Consider the following 21,077-nt stretch of genomic DNA (forward strand, 5'->3'; position numbering starts at 1 on the left):
TTGAATCAAATCACGGACGAAATTCTCTAAAAATTTTGAAGACAAATATTCACAATGGAGATGTTGCATGTAAGAGGAATTTGCGATTTGACTATTGCGACTCATTTGTAAAAAAGCTCGTGAGAAACGCGATGATGCCACTGGTTTTCCCTGAAATCAACTCCCAAGCTCAAAAAAGCTCTTAAGTCGAGGCCAAAATGGAGGGATATTCCACGCTATCTTGAGAGTCCACCTCTACATCAAGACAAACTCTCCATACAAAGATAGGGAGCAAATACATTGTCAGGGCTGCCACTTTATTTGGGACTCTAAAACTGAAAACACGGCAACCCTGCTAATTTATTTGCTCCCTATCTTCGCATGGAGAGTTCGTCTCGATGTAGACGCGTATTCTCAGGATAGCGTGGGATATCCTCTCCATTTTGGCCTCAACTCGAGAGCTTTTTTTGAGCTAGGGAGATGATTTCAGAGAAAACCAGTGGCACCATCGTGTTTCTCGCGAACTTTAACAAAAGAATCAAAAGTCAAATCGCAAATTCCTCACACATGCAACATCTCCATTTTCCCCCAAAAATTCGTGATGAGTCAAAGGAAGTCTGGCAATGTGTGGAAGCGCATACGGGGTTTTTCCTTAGGATGGTAGTGTCTTCTTCATTCGGCTGCCTCATCGTCTACGTCACGCGGACCGCAGCCGCCGCAGCCGCCGAAAGCCGTCCAAGCCCAACTGAATCTCGCGCGATAAATCACAACAACCGAGAGTTCTAGGTCAAGCCATGAAAGTCGAAGTGTCGAAACGGTCGCAAAGCGCCGTTGTCGAGTTTTCATAGATTCATTTAAATACCTTTGTAGAGAGTGAGTATGGACTAGGCACGTACCCGGGGGGGGGGAGGGGGGAGGGGGCCCAAGCTCCCCAAGCCCCCGAGAGCAAAAAAAACATTTTCCCGCCCCCTTCCCATTCGCTTTGAAACATCAGTAAAAACTATGAAATGAGCGTGCCAGCGGGGGAGGGATGCATAAGACGCGTCTACTCGTGTTGAACACATTTTTTGGGAAAGCTCTGTCAACACTACTAGCAAAAGTTCACGGAACTTCACTTACTTTCTTTTCTTTTTCGCCCGATGAATTAAATAAACTAAATTCATTAAGTATTAAACTAAATTCATCGGGCGAAAAAGAAAAGAAAGTAAGTCAATCACATAGTTCCCGATAAAGAAAACAAAGGATTAGTTCACGGAACTTCGCGCAAAAGTTAAGTTTCGTAAACCTATCTCTGTGTGGACAAGACCTCCCACTCATAAGAAATGAACGAAAACATCATGAAAGAACAAACATAAATGTGGATTAATGATTTTAACTTCCGCCACCGCGCCGCGCAGACCGCACCATGTTTGGCGCAATGCGTGAAGTATTCACGCAGTCTTGTAGGCGCTATGCGTTTCACGCTGATCGCTCTGTGTTTACCGCAATGCGTGAAGTATCCATGCATTCTTGTAGGCGCTATCCTTTTCACGCTGACAGCAATGACCGCACTGTGTTTGATGCAATGCGTGAAGTATTCATGCTGTCTTGTAGGCGCTAATATGTGTTACATGCCGATCGTCGCACCGAGGGCTTCTCCTTTTCATATTTGGTTTCTTTCTTAACTCAACTAATTAAAGATGCTGTCTCTTGTATCACTGAAAGACGATAAAATTAGAAATTACTATACTCTCAGGAAATGAGAGATTTGGTCGCCTTTTCTCGTTTGTATTTTTTTTTCTAAATCCGATTTTTTTATTACCTACATTTAAAAAAATTGCAAAATTTGCCGCCCCTATAAATTTGCCGCCATGGGCCGCGGCCACCCCCTTAATCCGGCCCTGCAGGTAAGTGACATTATTATATTTCTGAAAGCCAACGAAAACAGTGCTGTCAAGGAAAGTGCCGGCCTCTTCTGCCAATTTCTAACCTGAACAAGTGTTTGTTGTGTTTCCAAAACGCAACCAGGAAAGCATGCAGAAGATAGCACTTACGGCTGTCTTGTCTAACAATAGACTGGCATAAAAATGAAACAAACCCTTTTTATGTAATTGAAATAAAATCAGTCGATTTTCAATCATTCAAACGATTTCTAGGAGTCTTTCGGACGATCAGTGGCAATTTGACAAAGAGTGGAGTCTTCTTGCGATAAAGTTTTCCGGTCAGATGCTTCTGAGCCCGTTTTCTCAAAACTTCATTTTTGTACTAACTGCTCTCATCGCTTTCACGGCAGCGCATCTCGCGGGTTATCTAGAGTAGTGGCGTGGCGTGAATTGCGATATATCGATTGTTATGTCATTTAAAACTATGAAAAAAGATCGATTATCAGGGTGTTCGCAGCGAACACCTTAGTAATCGATTCTTTACCGTAGCTTCAAACGGCGAGATATCGATAATCGAGTATTCACGCCACGCCACTGCAAAAAATTATCATGGTATCAAATTAAACGCGAGATTATGGGCCACCTCTGTTTTTGAAGAGAAAGAATCTATTTTTCTGCTCATTTAAAAGTTATCTTGCTTTTAAAATTTTAGGACTTTTTAAAATTTCGGGTTTCTTAATACTTTTGGAAAACTGATTGGTTACGCCGGAAATTTATAATTTAATCAGAATCTGGACTCTCTCAGCTCTTAAAACTTTAAAAAAAGAGCATGAAAATCGTACAATTAGCAACAGAGAAATAGGACTTCAAAAATACGCTTGGCCGCCATCTTGGATCCTGAACGACTTTGTAAGTGGTTCTACGGACAAAAACGACTATTACATCGTCTAGCATGACCTCCCAAAGTGGCCATTTCCAATAAAAGAATCGTCTATTTTGACTGTGCCCACCACACTTATTGGCTAATTGACTGAGGGGATTAACGGGCCATGCGGAAACTTTTTGACAAAAAATTGAAGTTCGCCTTCAATGTTGCGTAAAGGCAACATACCCGACAGGGAATAGTGGTCTGTTTTACATACGTACAATGATCACGCTCCATAAAGACTGAATCAATAAACGACACTTTTAGAAATGGTGGGTCCCGCCCATCTAAAGTTTGCCTTCAATTTTGCGTGTAGGCAACATACCCGTAGAGGAGCGCGAGTAGAGCTTGGTCCGAAAAACATATATTAATCTCGCTCCATAAAGTTTGACTGAACCAATAAATGGCACTCTTAACATTATGGCCGGTATCACCCATCGAAGTTTTCCTTCAATTTTGCGTTTAGGCAATATCCTCACCGTGAAATAGTGGTCTGTTCGAAAAACATACATTAATGTCGCTCCGTAAAGTATGATTGAACCTTTGCTCTCTTGCCATGTATCAAAAATGTCCTCTAAAAACTCGAAAAAATGAGAATATGCTTTTTTAGGATCATAAGAGAGCAAAATAACTTAGATTATCTCACACTTTTTTCTTCTTTTTTGTTGAATTAAATAGATAAATAAATAAATAAATAGAAAAACGTAAAAAACCTGCCTAAGTATTTTGTCAACTTCAGAGGTTTGTAGCTTCCAAGATGAACATTTTCCGGAAAAAACATTACAAACCCCAGGGAAAACTTTCATTTGGATCCAAAAAACTGAGCTCTGCATTAAATTTTTGCTCCGAATTCCGAATCAACTTGTTTTAAAGGTAAATTACATGGACCGGGGTAGGGTGTAGTGTAAGCCAGGGCCGACCTGCAATTTCGATAGAAATTAATGCTCAGATGTTTCCTTGCCACCGGCGACGGATAGTAAGTCAACACGACAGATAAACGTTAGAGTAATAACATAAACAACCCAAACCGCCAAAAAAAGAGTAGTGAAAATACTTCAAGAAACTTGGAAACTCTGTCCAGAGGTCGGGTCAATGTCGGGTCAGCAACCGAAGTAAGTAGATGTGGGGAGAGGGGGAGGGGGGGGGGGTTGACATGGGTGGGAGAAAAGAATGAAACGATGCCGCTACGCTCTACATGATTCCATTCTGATTCAACGGCTGATCGTAAAAAAAAAAAAAAAAAAAAAAAAAAAAACTGCGATTACGGGCTACTATTTGTATGAGAGATTGTTGAAGAGGTCAGATGTAAGATCTGGAGGGTATGGAATCGATCGAAAAGGATTAAACTTGAACCGATCGACGCGATTCGGTCAACAATCGGGAATCAATCGACAAACCCGAAAATCGTTCGACAGCTCCGTCAAACGAATCGATCGACAAACCTATGAATCGATGGAAAAAACCCGTGAATAGATCGAAAATCCGTGAATCGTTCGACAAACTTCGTGAGCCGATCGACAGATCCGTATATCGATCGACAAGTCCGTGAATCAATCGACAAACTTCGTGAATCGATCGACAAACCCGCGAATTGATCGGAAAAACCGTGAATCGATCGACAGGTCCATGAATCAATCGAAAAAATTCGTGAATCGATTGACAAACCCGCGAGTCAATCGACAAAACCGTGAATCGATTGAATTTTGTCGATCGAATCGATGTTAATCGATTCACTTTTTTTCCGACCAATTCATATCGATTGAATACCATACCATCCGTAAGAACTAATTGTAAGCTACACTGTTAAAACTCGAAAAGTGAAAGTCGGTGCCGGTGTCTTCATGACGCCCAAAAACCCTGAATGTTATGAATGCGAAGTGGAATGCGCACCATAAAAGCGTATTACACTCCGCAAAAATATTGAATTCCGCTCCGTAATGGTGTAAGTCATTTCGCGAGAGAATAGATTTATTCGTTCCGCATTTATATCGTTCGGGATTTTAGGCCGCATACAAGACTCCAGCACAGAATTTCACTCGAAAATATTTAGCCGTGAACGACCATAGGCAGAGCTAGAAATTTTAAATGGGGGGGGGGGGGAGAAGGCATAGAAGGGCGCATCACGAAGGAGGATCCAGGTGCCCCTCCCGGACGATTTCGGAAAGGAGGGGTATCGAAAAGGGCCGTTTTTCGGCCTACTCTATAATTCCTAAACTCTACGATTTTTTTGCTCATTTGAGGTCTATATTTTGCGGAGCGTGTCATGATTTGGTCATCGTGGTCTAGCACTGCCGTGCTAAGGAAAAACGCCGCATGAAAAAAGTTATAATAAACTGAATAAATCAATAAAACTAGAAAACTTTATTAAATTGATAGTAAGTAACCATTTTTTCCATCAAGTAAAATATAGACCATCAGGGCCGGATTTAGGGGGTGGCCACATGGGTCGCGGCCCATGGCGGCAAGTCTAGGGGGCGGCAAATGTATTTTTTTCAAATGTAGGTATCAAGAAAAAAATCTAATTTAGAAAAAAATTACAAACGAGAAAAGGCGAGAAAATCTCTCATTTCCTGAGAGTTAAAGTACAGTAATTTCTAATTTGTTTGCCTTCCGATGATATAAGAGACAGCGCCTTTCAATAGTCTAGTTGAGAGAGACACCAAACACGCAATTTGGCCTGGAGCGGCGCGGCGCAAAAAGCAATGATGACGAGGACTTTAGATGGAAAGGAGAAGCCCTCGGCGCGCCGGTCAGCATGAAAAACATATGAGCGCCCACAAGACTCCATGAATACTTCACGCATTACGTTAAATGTAGTTCGGTCGGCAGCGGTTGGCGTGAAACTCATAGTGCCTACAAGACTGCATGAATACTTCACGCATTGCGTTAAAAACAGCGCGGTCAGCAGCGGTCGGCGTGAAACGCATATCGCCTACAAGACTGTAGGGATACTTCACGCATTGTGCCAAACACAGTGCGGTTGGTAGGGTGGCGAAAATTAAAATCATTAAATGATATTCATGTTTTTTCTTTCACAATTCGTTCGTTCTTTTCTTATAAATGAAATGCCTCGTCCATACAGAGATAGGTTTACGGAACTTAATTTTCCCGCAAAGTTCTGTGAACTTTTGCTAGTGCTGACAGGGCTTTCACAAAAAATGTGCCCAATACGAGTAAACGCGTCTTATGCACCCCTCCTCCTCCAGCACGTTCGCTTGATGGTTTGTATCGATGTTTCAAAACGAATGAGAAGGGGCGGCAAAATATAGGCGGCCCATGGGCAGGAAGTAGGTAAATCCGGCCCTGTAGACCATGACCTATTTTAGTTGCCTTTATCTTAGTTAACGTACGCACATGATTAGTTAGATTAATTACAAACAACTCTTTTTTAGTTTTATTTTTTTTCATCAACAACTATACCAGACCTCATTTCACAAATCTCGAAATTTCTGGAAAATTTGTTACCCACACATTTTTTTTAATTTTAGAAAAATTTGGAGGAAAATTAAATTTTTAGAGAAATTCGTCCGCAATTTGATCTATGGTGTCCAAAAGTTTCAATGAAAAACACGCAGAAGTATCCTCAAAAATAAGTGTTTTCGGAGAGTAAATTTTATAACATTTGAATATTCATACGGCGTTTTTCCTTTCCTTTCCGGCCTGAGGGCCGATTTTGGCGTAAAATGCGGATTTTTCTCCATAACCTGCCCTCAAAGTTTAGACCCGTACCTGGGCCAATATTACACCCAAAAAGAGACCGGAAACGACCAAATTATGACGCAGTCCGTGAAATATAGACCTTAAATGGGCGAAAAATTGATGAATTGAAATGGGTCCTTGAAATTCGGGGTGGGCCCAGAAGGAGCGTTTAGCGATACCCCTCCTTGAAACGCTACGGGAGCAATTTGAAGCTATTCACACACACAGCTGTGCTCGGGCACGTTATTCAATTGAAAAAAGTGTATTCGCAAGTCAAAATCCGCTTAATTTTTGGTGATCCGTTACGCATGCTTTCAGAATATTTTCGGTTTTTGCCAAAATCTGCAAATATTCTGCAAAAAACTGGTATGAGTTTGCTGCGTCCTGCCTTTTTTATACTGCTAATTAAAGAGGATTTTGGCTGTTTTGGCACAGGATTAAATTATTTTCCGATTCTCCTCTAATGGCTGATCAAGAATCCACTCCTAACTCAATTTCGACCAAAATGGACATTGTACACTTTGGAACTAGAAGCCTCATCAGGGTGTCTACTCAAGCAGGCAGGCCAAAAATCAGTCTTTTACAGTACTTTTTCAGTAACTTCCCAAAAAATTCAGTACCTCCTCGCTAGAAAAATTCAGTACTTTTTCAGTACCTCCATATGACGAAATTCGAAAATTTTCAAAAAATTGAATTTCTCGCTCAAATTGAGTAAAAAATGATCGTCAAATGGAAAAAATTCCGGACCATTGGCGGATTTCCGCACATTTTCACTACTTACGGAACCCCCTTAAAAATCGGTACTATTTCCGGACTTTCCGAAAATTCCGGACTTGTAGACAGCCTGCTCATATTTTCCATACAAACGCATGTGATTAAGAAAAAAAATCCCTGACGGTGAAGAGGGAACGGGCGCGCGTTTGAATGAGGCGTCGCTTGAGGGGGCTTGAGACGATTCGGCACTTGGCTACTGAACCGGTTTCCGCGACAGCTATGACGTAAGTGGCAGGAGCTGTTGACGACCGGACGTGCGCCAGATCCGGTTGTGTCGCAACCACCGACCGCACTCGCGCACCGTCGCGTTGCGCGTGCCACGCCGCTTCCTGACGTAATTGCACCTATTTCCGCCAAACGAAACTATGTGCATTAAGACAAGAGCCCTGCGATCCATAAGAATATATGCATAACAGGGCTCACGTCATAATGCACATAGCCCCGTTTGGCAGAAATACGTCCATTAGCAAGTCAACCGTGCTGAAGCACCATCGTGTGTGGGTCGCTTTCAGCTAAAGGGCCAAAAGTCGTGTCGCCTTTTTTCATTTTCTATCGTTATCACGTTTATTCACTTTTTTCTCCCGAGGGTCCAGTAACAAGCTTGGCCAAAACATTCTCTGAGCGGAACAACTAAGAAAAAAATTATTTTAATTTTAATTTTTAAATTTTTTAGGGAGTTGAGTTTCATACACAAATCGAGAGGCACGGTCGCAAAGTCCCTCCGAAAATATCGAAGCGGGAGGGGGGGGGGGGTTGTGGGTTTCCTAGTTGAACTGAAGAGGGGTGTAACCGCCAAAATACAGGATTCGAGAAAACTTGACAAAATTTGATTTCCTCGAAAGTTCTTCATATTCCTGCTCGACAAAACTAACCAATGTTCTACCTACCCTCTGTAATTGGCCACAGTCACAATAAGAGGAGGGTTGGAGAAACGGGTCACTGAACTTTTTGTTTAGTATATAATATTCTGAACGTACCAGGTGAGTAGATTACGTTGTGATTCATTGCATATTTTTGGAGCCAAAACCCCGGACAAGCCCGCTTTTGGAAAGTCCCAAGACTCGCGGGACTTACAAACCCGCCGCAATGGCGAAAAAATGATGAAAGTGATGTAACGCGGCAGTCAAATAGCTTTTGCTTTCTCCTCTTATTCATCACTGACATTCGCTAAAATAAAACGCATTTGAATGTGGAATTATTGCTTTTTTACTATAAAAAGCAAGAGTGAGATTCGATTCCTTGATTCTGAAGATGTAGCTTCGACTTTCCTATTGATTTCATATACGAGGAGCAGGGCCGGATTTACATTTTTAGCGCCCTAGGCTATACTTAGGGTGGCGCCCTTAAAAGTAGGCGCTCTCGTGGGGGAGGGGGGGGGGGGGCGCGGCCCATGACGGCAAATTTAATTAGGGGGCGGCTAATTTTGCAATTTTTTTAAATGTACCTAGGTATAAAAATAAAATTGAAACGGAAAAAGGCGACAAAATCTTGCATTTCCTGTGAGTATTGTAATTTCTAATTTTGTCGTTTTGCGGTGATACAAAAGACAGCACCTTTGATTAGTCGAGTTATGAGAGAAACCAAACACGCAATTTGGTCAGAACACTCATTTATGAACATTCTTGGCCGTTTTGGTCTGACATTGGAATCTGAATTTTGTCAGTGACATTTTTGTGTCAGAAGGTTGGCTGCCCTTTCATCAGTCTAGTTGAGAGAGAAACCTAACACGCAATTTGGCTCGGAGCGGCGCGGCGCAGAGAGCAATGATGACGAGGACTTGAGATGAAAAGGAGAAGCCCTCGGCGCGGCGGCGGTCGGCATGTAGTAACACATATTAGTGCCTAAAAGACTGCATGAATACTTCACTCATAGCGTCAAACACAGTGCGGTCAGCAGCGGTCGCCATCTAACGCTTACCGCCTACAAGAATGCATGAATACTTCACGCATTGCGTCAAACACAGTGCGTTCAGCAGCGGTCGGCGTGAAAGGCATAGCGCCTACAAGAGTGTAGGAATACTTCACGCATTGCGCCAAACAAAGTGCGATCAGCACGGCGCGGCGGTGGAAGTTAAAATTATTGAACCACATTTATGATTGTTCTTTCAGGATTTTTTCGTTCATTTCTTATTAATGGAGGGCATTGTCCACACAGCGACAGGTCTACGAAACTTAACTTTCGCGCCAAGTTCCGTGAATTTTTGCTAGTAGTGTTGACAGGGCTTCCGCAAAAAATGTATCCAACACGAGTAAAAGCGTCTTATGCATCTCTCATCCCTCCGGCGCGTTCACTTGACGGTTTTTATTGATTCTTCAAAACGAATGAGATGGGGGCGGCAAAATACAGGCAGCAGCCCATGGGCGGCAAGTAGGTAAATCCGGCCCTGGTTCATACGTGCGCCCTTTTCGGGCCCTAGAAGCTCCATGACTTCTCATCCAAAATTAACGACATGCCCGTGCTCTCAGGTAGACAGGTCACGGCACGGCAACGCGACGTGACGTTAAATAATTACTTTGCATTATTTCGGATATATACGGCAACTCAGACTTAGACGCAAACGAATCGTTTCCTGATTTGACAGCTAGGAGTAATGGCACACAGCTGCGCAGAATGGAATATTTACGCGCTAATATTTATTGAATCTGCGAATCGTATATGGCGAATGTACGGTTATTTTACGTAAAAACGTTGAACGCCCGAATGAGTATACATTACGTGTTCGTCATTTTCATTCAAATTTATCAAGAGTCGATTTCCGTATTGATGGATTTTTTGCAAGGTCCTGTGATTTGCGCTTGTCCATTAGGAAAAACATGTACAATTCACTCCCTCCCCTTTTCCAAAACATCTCTCAAGTTGAGGCATCAACGGGGTACAATTGGACGTATTTCTGTCAAACGGAACTATGTTTATTATGACGTGAGCCCTGTTATGCGTGTATTCTTATGGGTCTCAGGGCTCATGTCACAATGCACATAGTTCTGTTTGATAGAAATACGTCCAATTCTTGAATTATGGGGAAAGCCCGCAATACCTGCTGATGTTTGAATCGGTCATTCTTAAAAAGACTTAAGCGCAAAAAAGAATCGTCACTTAAGTTTGGGTGGCTCAGTTCTGCTTAGGCATAGATGCATCTAGTTGCAAAAGTGGCAAGCAGAAAAACGAATTTTTAGGGCCTGAAAAAACTTGAAAAGTCTGGTTATTCCATTTATTATTAATTAATAGTCGATAAACTGTCCTGTCCCAAGGGTTTGAATGGCGAATCAATCGATATACCGCAAGGACCAATAGAGGGAGTGAGACAGCGTTATTATTCGGCAGTTTCGTGCTCAGAATATGGTGGATTGGAATTTAAAGTAGGTATAGCTCACTCTCAAGACAACATTTTTTGACCCGCCAACTTCAAACCTTGTTAAGATTTATTTTTGATAAAGCCAATTTTAAATGAAATTGGAAAAGTTTCGACCAATGCCTTAGAAATGATAGGGTGGATCTTCAAATCGTTGAAACTTTCGTTTGGTCCGACATTTTTGAGAATTTTCGTCCCAAAATGTCTGCAATACACGCCTATGTGCGCACTTGTCAAAAACTCGATTTTGAGTTTTTCTAGGCTAAGGATCCCGTAGACGCCAATATTTTACTCTGTAGTGTAAATTGAACTGCATTTTGCAATTTGGAACTATAAACTCTGGTTCTTCTTGAAAAACACTTATGTGCATAGGGGAACTAATGGCACATACGTTGTCTTTAAACCGGGCCAGAATTTATAGTTCCAAATTGCAAAATTTACCCAGTAAAATTCAGAAGAAGAGCGCGTAACGTCAGAGGCGCGAAGGGCTTCGGGGCGTCGTTGGACCGCGAAGCGATCAGAGGGCGTAGCCCCCTAGTTTATAGGCGAAGGGGTTGCTACGCTACCACCTACCACCCCAAAAACGTCTCCGGCATTTTGTTGCTTATATTTTTATTTCCCGAGCGTCGGTTATTCATTTTTTGTGCTTGTTTCATAAACAATACACAAACACCGCTAGTTGTTGATCAAAAGTCGACTGAAACGAAAGAAAAACGATGTGTCGCATTCATCCGCGCACTTGTGTCCTTGACTATCGACAGACAAATAACAGAGGCGTTCTTGAACGTTTCCAAAGTAAATATGACCGCACAGTGAGTGTTTGAAGTGTTAACAATCATGACGTCACGATCAATGATTTCCTTCATGTTTTTGAGAACCCCAACCTAGTTAAATCCATTTCACAACCGCTGGAGTTCTATCAGTGCCCTCTCTCCAAAAACCATCACCTGATAGAAATACGAGGGATAAGATGAAACGTGAAGCGCAGTTGTTATGTCTTTTTTTGGTATAAGTTCAGTTTCAGTTATTCGAAATTATGTCGCTTCTTTTTTAAGAAAATACACAAGGGTTGCCATTAATACTATTTTCATTTTTTTGTTTAATGTTTGCATATATTTATTTATTCATATATTTATTTTGTTCGTTGGTTGGTTTGTGACTGTACACAGGAGACTTAAACTTACAATTATAGTCTGCAAAGCCTCCAAACTGAGTTACTGATACCTGAGCAACAGTGTGTCCAAATCTTCCAAAGTAATTTAGGGGCAAATTTGACCAGTTTAATCAAAATTTAGGGTTTACTAGGTATTTCTGGGGGTTGAAGTATTAAATCTGGAATACATATACAGATGAGAATCGTATGTCTTTAAGAGTACCTTAGAGGCGAGCTTTTCTTGAGTATAGATTTGAGTGCTTTTCATAGCTTTCCTTTGCTACGTTGAATCATTTTTGTGGGATCCTAAATAGATTTTAGAATAAAAAAAGTTTCAATTTTAATTCGTCGTTTCTCTCACAAAAGAACTTAACTACATTTCGAGGTTGTCAAATTTCCCCGCGAAAATTGTATTTTTACGAGGAGAATCTTACCTGCATTTGACTGACAATTTTAAATTTTCTTTCTGATCTCGCGCAGAAATCGGAAAAATTTCGGACAAAATTCGCAGAGACTCATTCTCGGGGTAAATTTAATGATTTCTGTAAATTTTTCAACCTTGGAATGGAGTAACGTTCCTTCGCCTGAGAAACGACGAATTTTCTTTTTTTCCCGAGGGACTAGAGAATAGCTCTGAAAGCGTCGTTCCCAACGAAAGAAAGTAACGTCATTTCAATGTTGCCAAATTTCCCATCGCAAATTGCATATTTACCAGAAAAATCTTTGGAATTTCTCACTGAAAATTGTACTGATTTGTCTTCTGATCTCATGCAAAAATCAGAGAAACTTTGAACAAAACACAAACACATTATCGTAAGAAATTGAACCGTCAACTTCGTAAACTTGGAATTAACTTTACGTTCTCTCGTTTGGAGAACGACGAAAACTAGATGGTTAATGTGCGAAACCACACATCTCCATGGGGGTGTTTTAAAATCTTCGCTCCTATTTGATTTATGAAAGAGAAACGAGTCGACTGTGCAACTTGAAATTTCTGGGAAATATTCTGCTGATAGCGAGGAAAAATCAAGGCAGTTTTTAGGAGATTAAGCTGACTAGTTTTCCAACGAATAAATGAAGTTTGTCAGGAGGTCTGAAACGTCGCAAACGGAGTTAAGCTGATAATTTTGCCAACGTGCGTCCAAAAATTTAATCTAAGACTGAAGGTAAAGTTAGGGTAAAGTGAAATCTTAGTCTTGGACTGAATTTTTAAGCGCACTTGCAAAATTACCAACACGCGAAACGATTCCTGCGCCGCGCCGCCGCATTTTCGGTTGTGTCAAAAAAGTTGTTCTAGATTCCAGCATTTCCACTTCTATGGCTAACCGCGAATATTCAGGTGGCAACTTTGGACACCATTTCAATTATTAAGGCGCCACACAGAAAAATGTAGGCGCATTTTGCGTATGACGCCTCTCGGATTCGAACAGAGTTGAGCATACTTAAGAACGCTACAAACATTCAGGGACAAAGAAACGCTTGAAAATATCAAACCCAACCGAAGTTGTGTCGGTTGGAAGTGCATAGTGTTTGTTTGGACACGTTTTCAAGTTTTTCGTAAAGATTCGATTTTTCGACACAGCTCGACAAACATAGCTTACCGTCCAATTTGGAGACATGGATTTCTCAGTCAAGTTTAAAATAATTTGTTTTAGTTTCGAGGGAGAGGAAGGATTTTCTTGCAATACTTGACATTTCCCTGCAAAGAAGGGTATGAGGGGATCAGGGGAACTAACTTAGGAGAGAGGAGGGGGAGGGCAGCGGTGCAAGAAGCTTCAAGCCTTTTTCCCAAGTTCAATTGGACACATCCCCCATTTTAGACCAACATTAATGATCAGTTTCTTCAGAGGACATGAAAAAATAAACCTTTCCTGCTGAAACATTAATTTTTTGCATGGTTCTAACGGCGTGTAAAAACGGAAATTTTGAATGGAAGCCCCCCCCCCCCCCCCCCCCACCCTAATTTCATGTGATCGACCCAGTTGCGTGGTCAGAAAGGTTTTGCACCTCTGAGATGCCAAATATCAGAAATGTCTGACTTCATTGATGGACAACCTCTCATTCTTCCTGGATGACACGATTACAAGGCTACTGCCTTGTAAGTCCAGGATGTAATCCGGGGTCTCCATGATTCCTTCATTTTTGAATTCCCAAACTTCTTAAATTTACCCGACTACAAAATTGTCTAATCCTCAGATTTTCGGGAGGAAAGGTCGAAGAATCCATAATTTAGCTTCACTCATATGCGATGAACGGCCCTTTACTTAAATTAGACGACTGTCGAAACTTAATTAAAGCATATCGACGGTGAAAGTCGGCAATCACATAACTCGTTTGCGGTGTCTGAAAATCTCCGCCTCTACGTCATTTTTTTAAAGGAGAGCAAATTGACATTATTTCTTGAAGTTTTTGCAGAATTTTCTTCGCATTGAGAAGAAAAGTAATGACAGTTTTAAAGAATTGCCGTTGAGTAGTTTTCCATGTAAGAAATAAAGTATGACAGGAAGTCTGCGACGTCGCAAACCGAGTTATGTGATTGCCGACTTGCACCGTCGATATAATGATGGTTAGTTCGAAAATTAAAAAAAAAAATCAGCGTTAAGCGTTACGTGACGTGGCTTTGGAGCGTCTCCTCCCCCGCGTAACGGAGGCTCGCACAGTTTCTCATCCGGAGCGTTACGTTTTTTATGAATGGCTCTTTTGATCCTTGATTCCTCATTCACACTTGTTTCAGGTCCTGCTTTGCATCCATTTGGGAGCATCCGCGATTTTGAGCATTCCCGACGACAACGCGGAGATGCTGTCGGTCCTGGCGCGCAGGGGGCATCCCAAGAAAGAAAAAGTTAATTACCATGTAAGTGAGAAGGGGAGGAAACTACATTTTGTAATGAGGAACATGCTTCTCAGTGGGGAGGCGCAAATGATCGACTATCGATATGTCCCCATTTAAAGCTATGGTAAAGAATCGATTATTAAGGTGTTCCTTGCGAACACCCTGTTTATCGATCTTTTTCCGTAGGTTTAAATGGCAGATCAATCTATATATCGCAATGCATGCCACGCCACTGATGTTTCTAAAATGCACCGACTGGAATGGTAGTTTTCTATGCTGCAAAATGTAGTTCAGATATCGCTGGCTAAAATGTGAAACCACGTATCCTCGATGCACCGTTTCAAAATTTGAATTCTCCATCTAATTCGATTGTTTTAAAATAGATACAAGCCAACCTCATAGCTTGTTTCAGGGTTGCCACAGAATTGGGAAAATATAAAATTCCCTGACATTCCCCTGCTTTCCCTGACTTATTTTTTCAAGATGCCCTGACAATTGAAGATAGGCCAGATGATTAAAAAGACATACTTAGGAATACTTTTCGGGCGAAATTCGTAGTTCGAAACATCCAATTCTCATTCCCGAAAGCAAATAAAGTTGACTTAACAATTTTTACCTGACATATCACTCATGCCATTTTCCCGGACACTTCCAGGTTTTCCCTGACTTTTCAAAATTCCCTGACATTTCCCGATTTTCGCTGACTGTAGCAATCCCGTTGTTCATACACATCATTTTGCCAACAGAGAAGAAAAATCGAGAAAATTTTCAAGACATTGCGTTAGAGTATCTACCTTTAGAGACCCTAACCTATAGTACCTAGTGTACCTTTAATCTGACCTAAATGGGAAGAGTACGGACCCGTCGAAATGTGGAGCTCTTGGGGTCCAAAAGGGCAGCTGACCTTCAAACACAAAAAATGTCACTTCCAATCTTTAGATTTCAATACCTATCAAACCAAGATGGCCAAGAATGTTCGTAACTGAGCGTTCTTCCGCAAAAATGCGAAAGTTTATTAAAAAACTAAGTTTGTGCTTCCCTGACAACGGGTCGCACCATTACGCTGGATAATTGGAATTCATAGGTTGGCTGCCTTTTTGAGCCCTCAAGGCTCCGTGACCTAACCTCAAAATTACCGACATGTCCTTACTCTCCCTATATAGGTACTCTATCTAAATTGGGTTGACTAGTTTTCCAAAGAAAAATAAAGTATAACCGGGAGCTTGAATCTTCACAAACGGAGATACGTGTTCTCGCGCTTCAGGCATTGATATGTCATTAGTTTTCCCCAAGCATATAAGCGTCTTTATGGAAGAGCCAGAAGAAGTGTAGAGTACCTTTAAAGAGAGAGTATGGACAGCTCGAAAATTTGGAGGTTAGGTTTGATCAGGTGATGTGGCTCTTGGGGCCCAAAAGGAGAGCCAACCCATGATTTCGAATCATCCAGTGATACTAATTTTCACATTTCAACTATTTATACTGATCAAATATTATAAAAGCACGTACAAAACTTAAATTTCGTTTACATTTTCTCAGTTTCGAAGTTTTAATCTTTGAAGACTCTTGTTTGTAATGCGCTGTCGGACATATTGAGTGATCTACCAAATGCATAGGTTGGCAGCGGCACTTTTCTGGTGATTTTCGTTTTTCACGTTGTCGCGCTCCTGGGCCCTAAGAGCTACACAAATCGAGCTGTCCATACTCTCCCCATAAAGGTACTCCAAAGAAGTGTTGTTCCTTATTTCAAAATGTTTAGTCCAAATAAAACCCTCCATGGGGAAAGGGACCTCGAGAGGCCATTCATATTTTGCAGCATTTTGCAACATGCTACAGTGATTTGAGATTGTATTTTCGTATAAGGGACCGCCATTTCCGGCGCATCCATGAAAGCACTTATCTTTGCCGGGAAACCAAGTGGCTTCGTTGTTGATTCGAATATAAGTCAGAAATGGTAGTTTTTAATGGAAAAACGTTGCTCAACTAAAACCCCGAAGTGACCGCACAAGGCGATCCATAAATGGGCTACACTTTGCAGTTAGGAACTATCATTTTCAACTCAACCATAAAATACTCATCTTTCTAGGGAAACCATTGCCACATAAGTTGTTTTTGAAATGAGACAGAAATAGTTTGTATCTGTAATCTGCATCTCTATGGTAAATTATCTCTGTGGTATATCCTGCAGATGGAGATGCCGCACTCTTAATTCCAGCAATGTAATGAAGTGAGACCAACTTAGGTTTGATGTTTCGGGTGTTCTTTGCGCCGAATGATTGAGAAATATTTCCTCTGAACTGTACTTCATAGAAACCCTTGCGAAGTCAGCACTAGTTTAGTGTAAAAAATATATAATTATGTTTGGGACTCACTTGCACTTTTGGTAAATTTAATAAAATAGGAGTGCGAGTGATTCCCAGGCATGTTTACTTTTTACAGGTGGTTTCGATATCGGATCTTCCTCTCTCCTAAAGTCCAATGGCGAAGCGTGCGAATGATCGATTATTATCGATATATATATCGGGTTATTATCGATATTCCCCCATTTAAAGCGATGGTAAAGAATAAATTATTAAGGTGTATCGATACATCGCAAAGCACGCCACGCCACCGCTTAAGTCCTATCTTTCAGATGATCAGATTCCATTATATTTTTTATTATTTGAATTATTTATACGAGCTTTTGGTTTCAGAATCCGCAGGATATTTGCGATAACTCTGGAAACTATAACGAGAAAAAGCAATGCAGGTGGACAAAGGACCCATGCAATAAGAAGGTGTGCTGGTGCAATGAAGGGAATGTAGATTTCTGTTTGTAGCCTTGGGAAAATAATAATATACGCAAAAAATGATTGAAAATTTTGACGGAAAAATTAACGTCAAAGAAATGTAAAAAAGTACACATTTTATATAAGAAAAGTAATCTTTTATCGATAATGTTTTACATGGACTTTACGTAAAATTTATATAAAAAAGAGCCAAAAATTACTGGCAAGGCTGGGATTTTTTAAATGTAAAATGTACGTAATTTTCATATAAATATAATTTCCGTATTCTACATCAAAAGGGTGTTATTTTTACATACTATTTATTTGAAAATTATATAAATTGGCATAAAAGAACCGAGCAATTCTTTCTGCAGATCTAATTTTTTTTTACATGAAATTTATATCATTTTTGAGTAAATTTTACTTTAGTATTCTATATCTAAGGGTGTATTTTTTAAAATTATGTAAAACAGGATAAAAAACTAAGCAATACTTCTAGAGGTCTAATTTTTTTTTAAAATAAAATTTACATAAACAAGTAAATTTCACTTTAGTATCCTAGATTTAAGGATGTTTTTTATATAATTTTTATTTAAAAATTACGTAAAAAACCGTAAAACAACAACAATGTTTCTGCAGGTCTAAATTTTCTTAACGTAACATTTATGTAAATTCAACTTTACGCTTCTTCATACAAGGGATTCTTCATGAGATATGATTTTGATTTAAAACCTCTACGTGAAAGTACGGGGAAAAAAATCGCACGCTGCAAAATTTCTACGAGCCGATTTCTTCCAATGCAAAACCGTGGCCCTGTTCTCCTTCTTGTAGATCATGAGGAGAGGGTCGGAAAAAATATTTGGAGAGTGCAGTAAAATAAACGTGCAACTGCACATGACCATTTTCAGCGTGTGATCAGCTCTTGATTTACCAGATCCAGGGGCGGACTGGCCCTAAATTAAGTATGGGGCGGGCCCCTAGGGGGGTCTGGGGGGCCCCCCAGTAGAAGGGGGGTCCGGGGCCCTCCCCCGGAAAATTTTGAAAATTAGGCCCTTTTAGAATGAATTTTACGCTATTTTAGACCCTATTCTTTAATATTATTTTTGAAACATTATCCAAAAAGAGACCAGAAATGCAAAACTTAGTATATTTTCTTAAACTGGATGAAAAAATGAGAATCCGTTGTATACTTGGAATTCAACTTTTATTTTCCTCTTCCAACGAAAAATTGTGCCAAAGCTAAATTAGTATACAGAAGATACATAGAATCAAGTAGAATAGTAATAGTGACAGTCTAAAAAGAACACATTCTGAAAAACACAGTTCGGATTTTTTTGTTCGTTTGTTTTTTTTAAATGTACTTTTTAGCCGCCAAAATTGACAACTGTCTTAATTTTTTTTGAACGTTTTATTGGATCCTTTCTTCGCTCTGCTCATAGAAAAATCAGTGCCGTTTACTAGTTAAATGACGCGTAATGAATGAATAAATCGATGGTTAAATTCTGAAAACACGTAACTCGGAATCCGCATCATGAACCCTGAGACTCGTAAGGATGCTCATGTTTTGCGTGTATCCTTATGAGTCTCAGGGTTCATGAGTTAATGATGCGGATTCCGAGATACGTGTTTTCAGAATTTAGCCTTCGAAATAAAAATAAAAATGAAAATAAAAATACGAACAAAAAATTGACAAAAATCTGACACTTTGAAAATTATTGTGTTAATTAAACTGGAAATAGAAACACAGTTTTACGCCATTAACAGCCTTTTTAACTCTGTTGAGGTTGCCGCGATCAAGTTGATTATTATCTCGTGATCAATAGATTTGGTCAAATCTCTTTCTACGTACAATAACATCAAGTAAGTCAGTAGTTCTTGCCCAATTTGCGATCGAATCCGCGTTTTAATAAGTTTTAGTTTCGAAAATACTCGCTCACAGGTAACTTGGGTGCATGGTAAGGTTTTACTCTTTTTTGCCGTAAGACCTTTTTTTTCCTTGTTAATTTAAAAAACTGACCAAAATAGGGGGGAGGGGCGAGGCTTGTGTTACGTATTTATTTATTTTTTTTGAGGGGGGGGGATGGTTCGAGCTTGCGTTACGCGTTACGGAGGGGGGATGGGGGTAAAAAAATCGGAAAAACTGCGTTACGTATTATATGGACAGCCCCCATTATGGATTTCGCTAAAGGGGGGAAAAATCGCCGAAGGCCCCTACGAAATCCCTTGAGGAAGGTAGGAAAGGTTCCCTACTAGGGGCCTCCAAAGTTCAAAATTGCATAGAAATGCGCCCTCGAGGCCTCTCTGAATCAGTACCAAAGGGCCCCCGGCAAAAAGGACCCTTTTGTCGAATCGGCGATAAAGAGCCCGGTGCCTTGAAGGTCCTTAGAGGCGGTATAAAACCGCATCAAGGCCTCTTCAAATCGGCAATAAATGGTCCCTTGGAAACGGCAAAAAAGGACTCCTTCGAATCAGATAAAGGGGCTCTTTTAAGGTCCTTAGAAGCGGCAAAAAAAGGCTCCATCGAGTCTTCTTCGAATCGGCAATAAATGAGTCCTTCAGGGCTCTTCCGAAATGACAAAAAAGGACCCCTTTGGACTTATTCGAATCAGAAAAAAGGGCTCTCAAAATGCAACGCCCTTAGATACGGCATAAAAAAGCTCCTTCAGGGCGCTCTCCGAATCGGCCATAAAGTGTCCTGTCCTCTCAGGAGTCTCGGGGTCCTTTCTCGAGGACGAACCGAAAAAGCCCTCGGGCGCTTCTTCGAAACTGCGAAACACGGCCCTTCAAATCGGCCAAAAGGGGCCCCTCCGGGGCCCCTTTTGGCCGATGAAAGTGGGGCGATCGCCCCATCGCCACCCCGGCCAGTCCGTCCCTGACCAGATCAACCGTCTCCCCGCATTCTCAAAAAAAGAAATGTGCATATGAGGGAAGTGAGCCTGGGGGAGTAGAGGGTGGGGGAGTCAAACTTTGAAGTACACGACAATGGCTGATGCACCTATACAGGAAATAAAACTATTGAAGTCATCTCCTCAATGAATGGCATAACTTTCCACACAGACGACATATCCGATACGATACTCTATAGAAACTCACGGACACGGAACACTTCAAAGGACCAATTATGAAATGTCCTCTTTCAATAAATTCTGAATTCATAAAACACTTTATATAAAATACAAATACAACATTCAATAATGCTTGGCGGAAGACTCCGAGGATGAGGATAGCAAATGTCAAATTTGAAGTAAACTCAAAACTTGTGCGATCGAGCTTCATTCGATTTCCATAGATACCTTGAAGTTTGTGTTCAAGTTTGTAGTTAGATAATAAGCTGTTGAAAATAATACAAAGATGCTACGGCAGATCCAGTCTCCTGTTTGGGGGGGGGGGGGGGTGACACGATTTTTGGGACTGCTCATAAAATACGTGACGTAGGACATCGGATTATTTGACATGACTCTTCCGTGTACCAGAGTTGCACCTCTGAAAAAGACGATCTGCGATCTCTTTGATCTATTTCGCCAAAGAAGAAGAATCGCTGATCTCAGTTTTTCCCTCTTTCTTATTTGAAGAGAAAATGATCGGAAGGGAAAAAGAGCGAAGAAAATATAGGCACAAAGTGGTCCTAACATTTTTCAATGATAAAATTTAAAGAAAAATGAGATGCAAACACTCCAAAATAAAAAAAAGCAAAATAAAACAATACGAGAAAGCAAAAAACGATGAAAAATATATTCT

Source organism: Bemisia tabaci, chromosome 9 (assembly GCF_918797505.1).
Source record: "Bemisia tabaci chromosome 9, PGI_BMITA_v3".
Lineage (NCBI taxonomy): Eukaryota > Metazoa > Arthropoda > Insecta > Hemiptera > Aleyrodidae > Bemisia > Bemisia tabaci.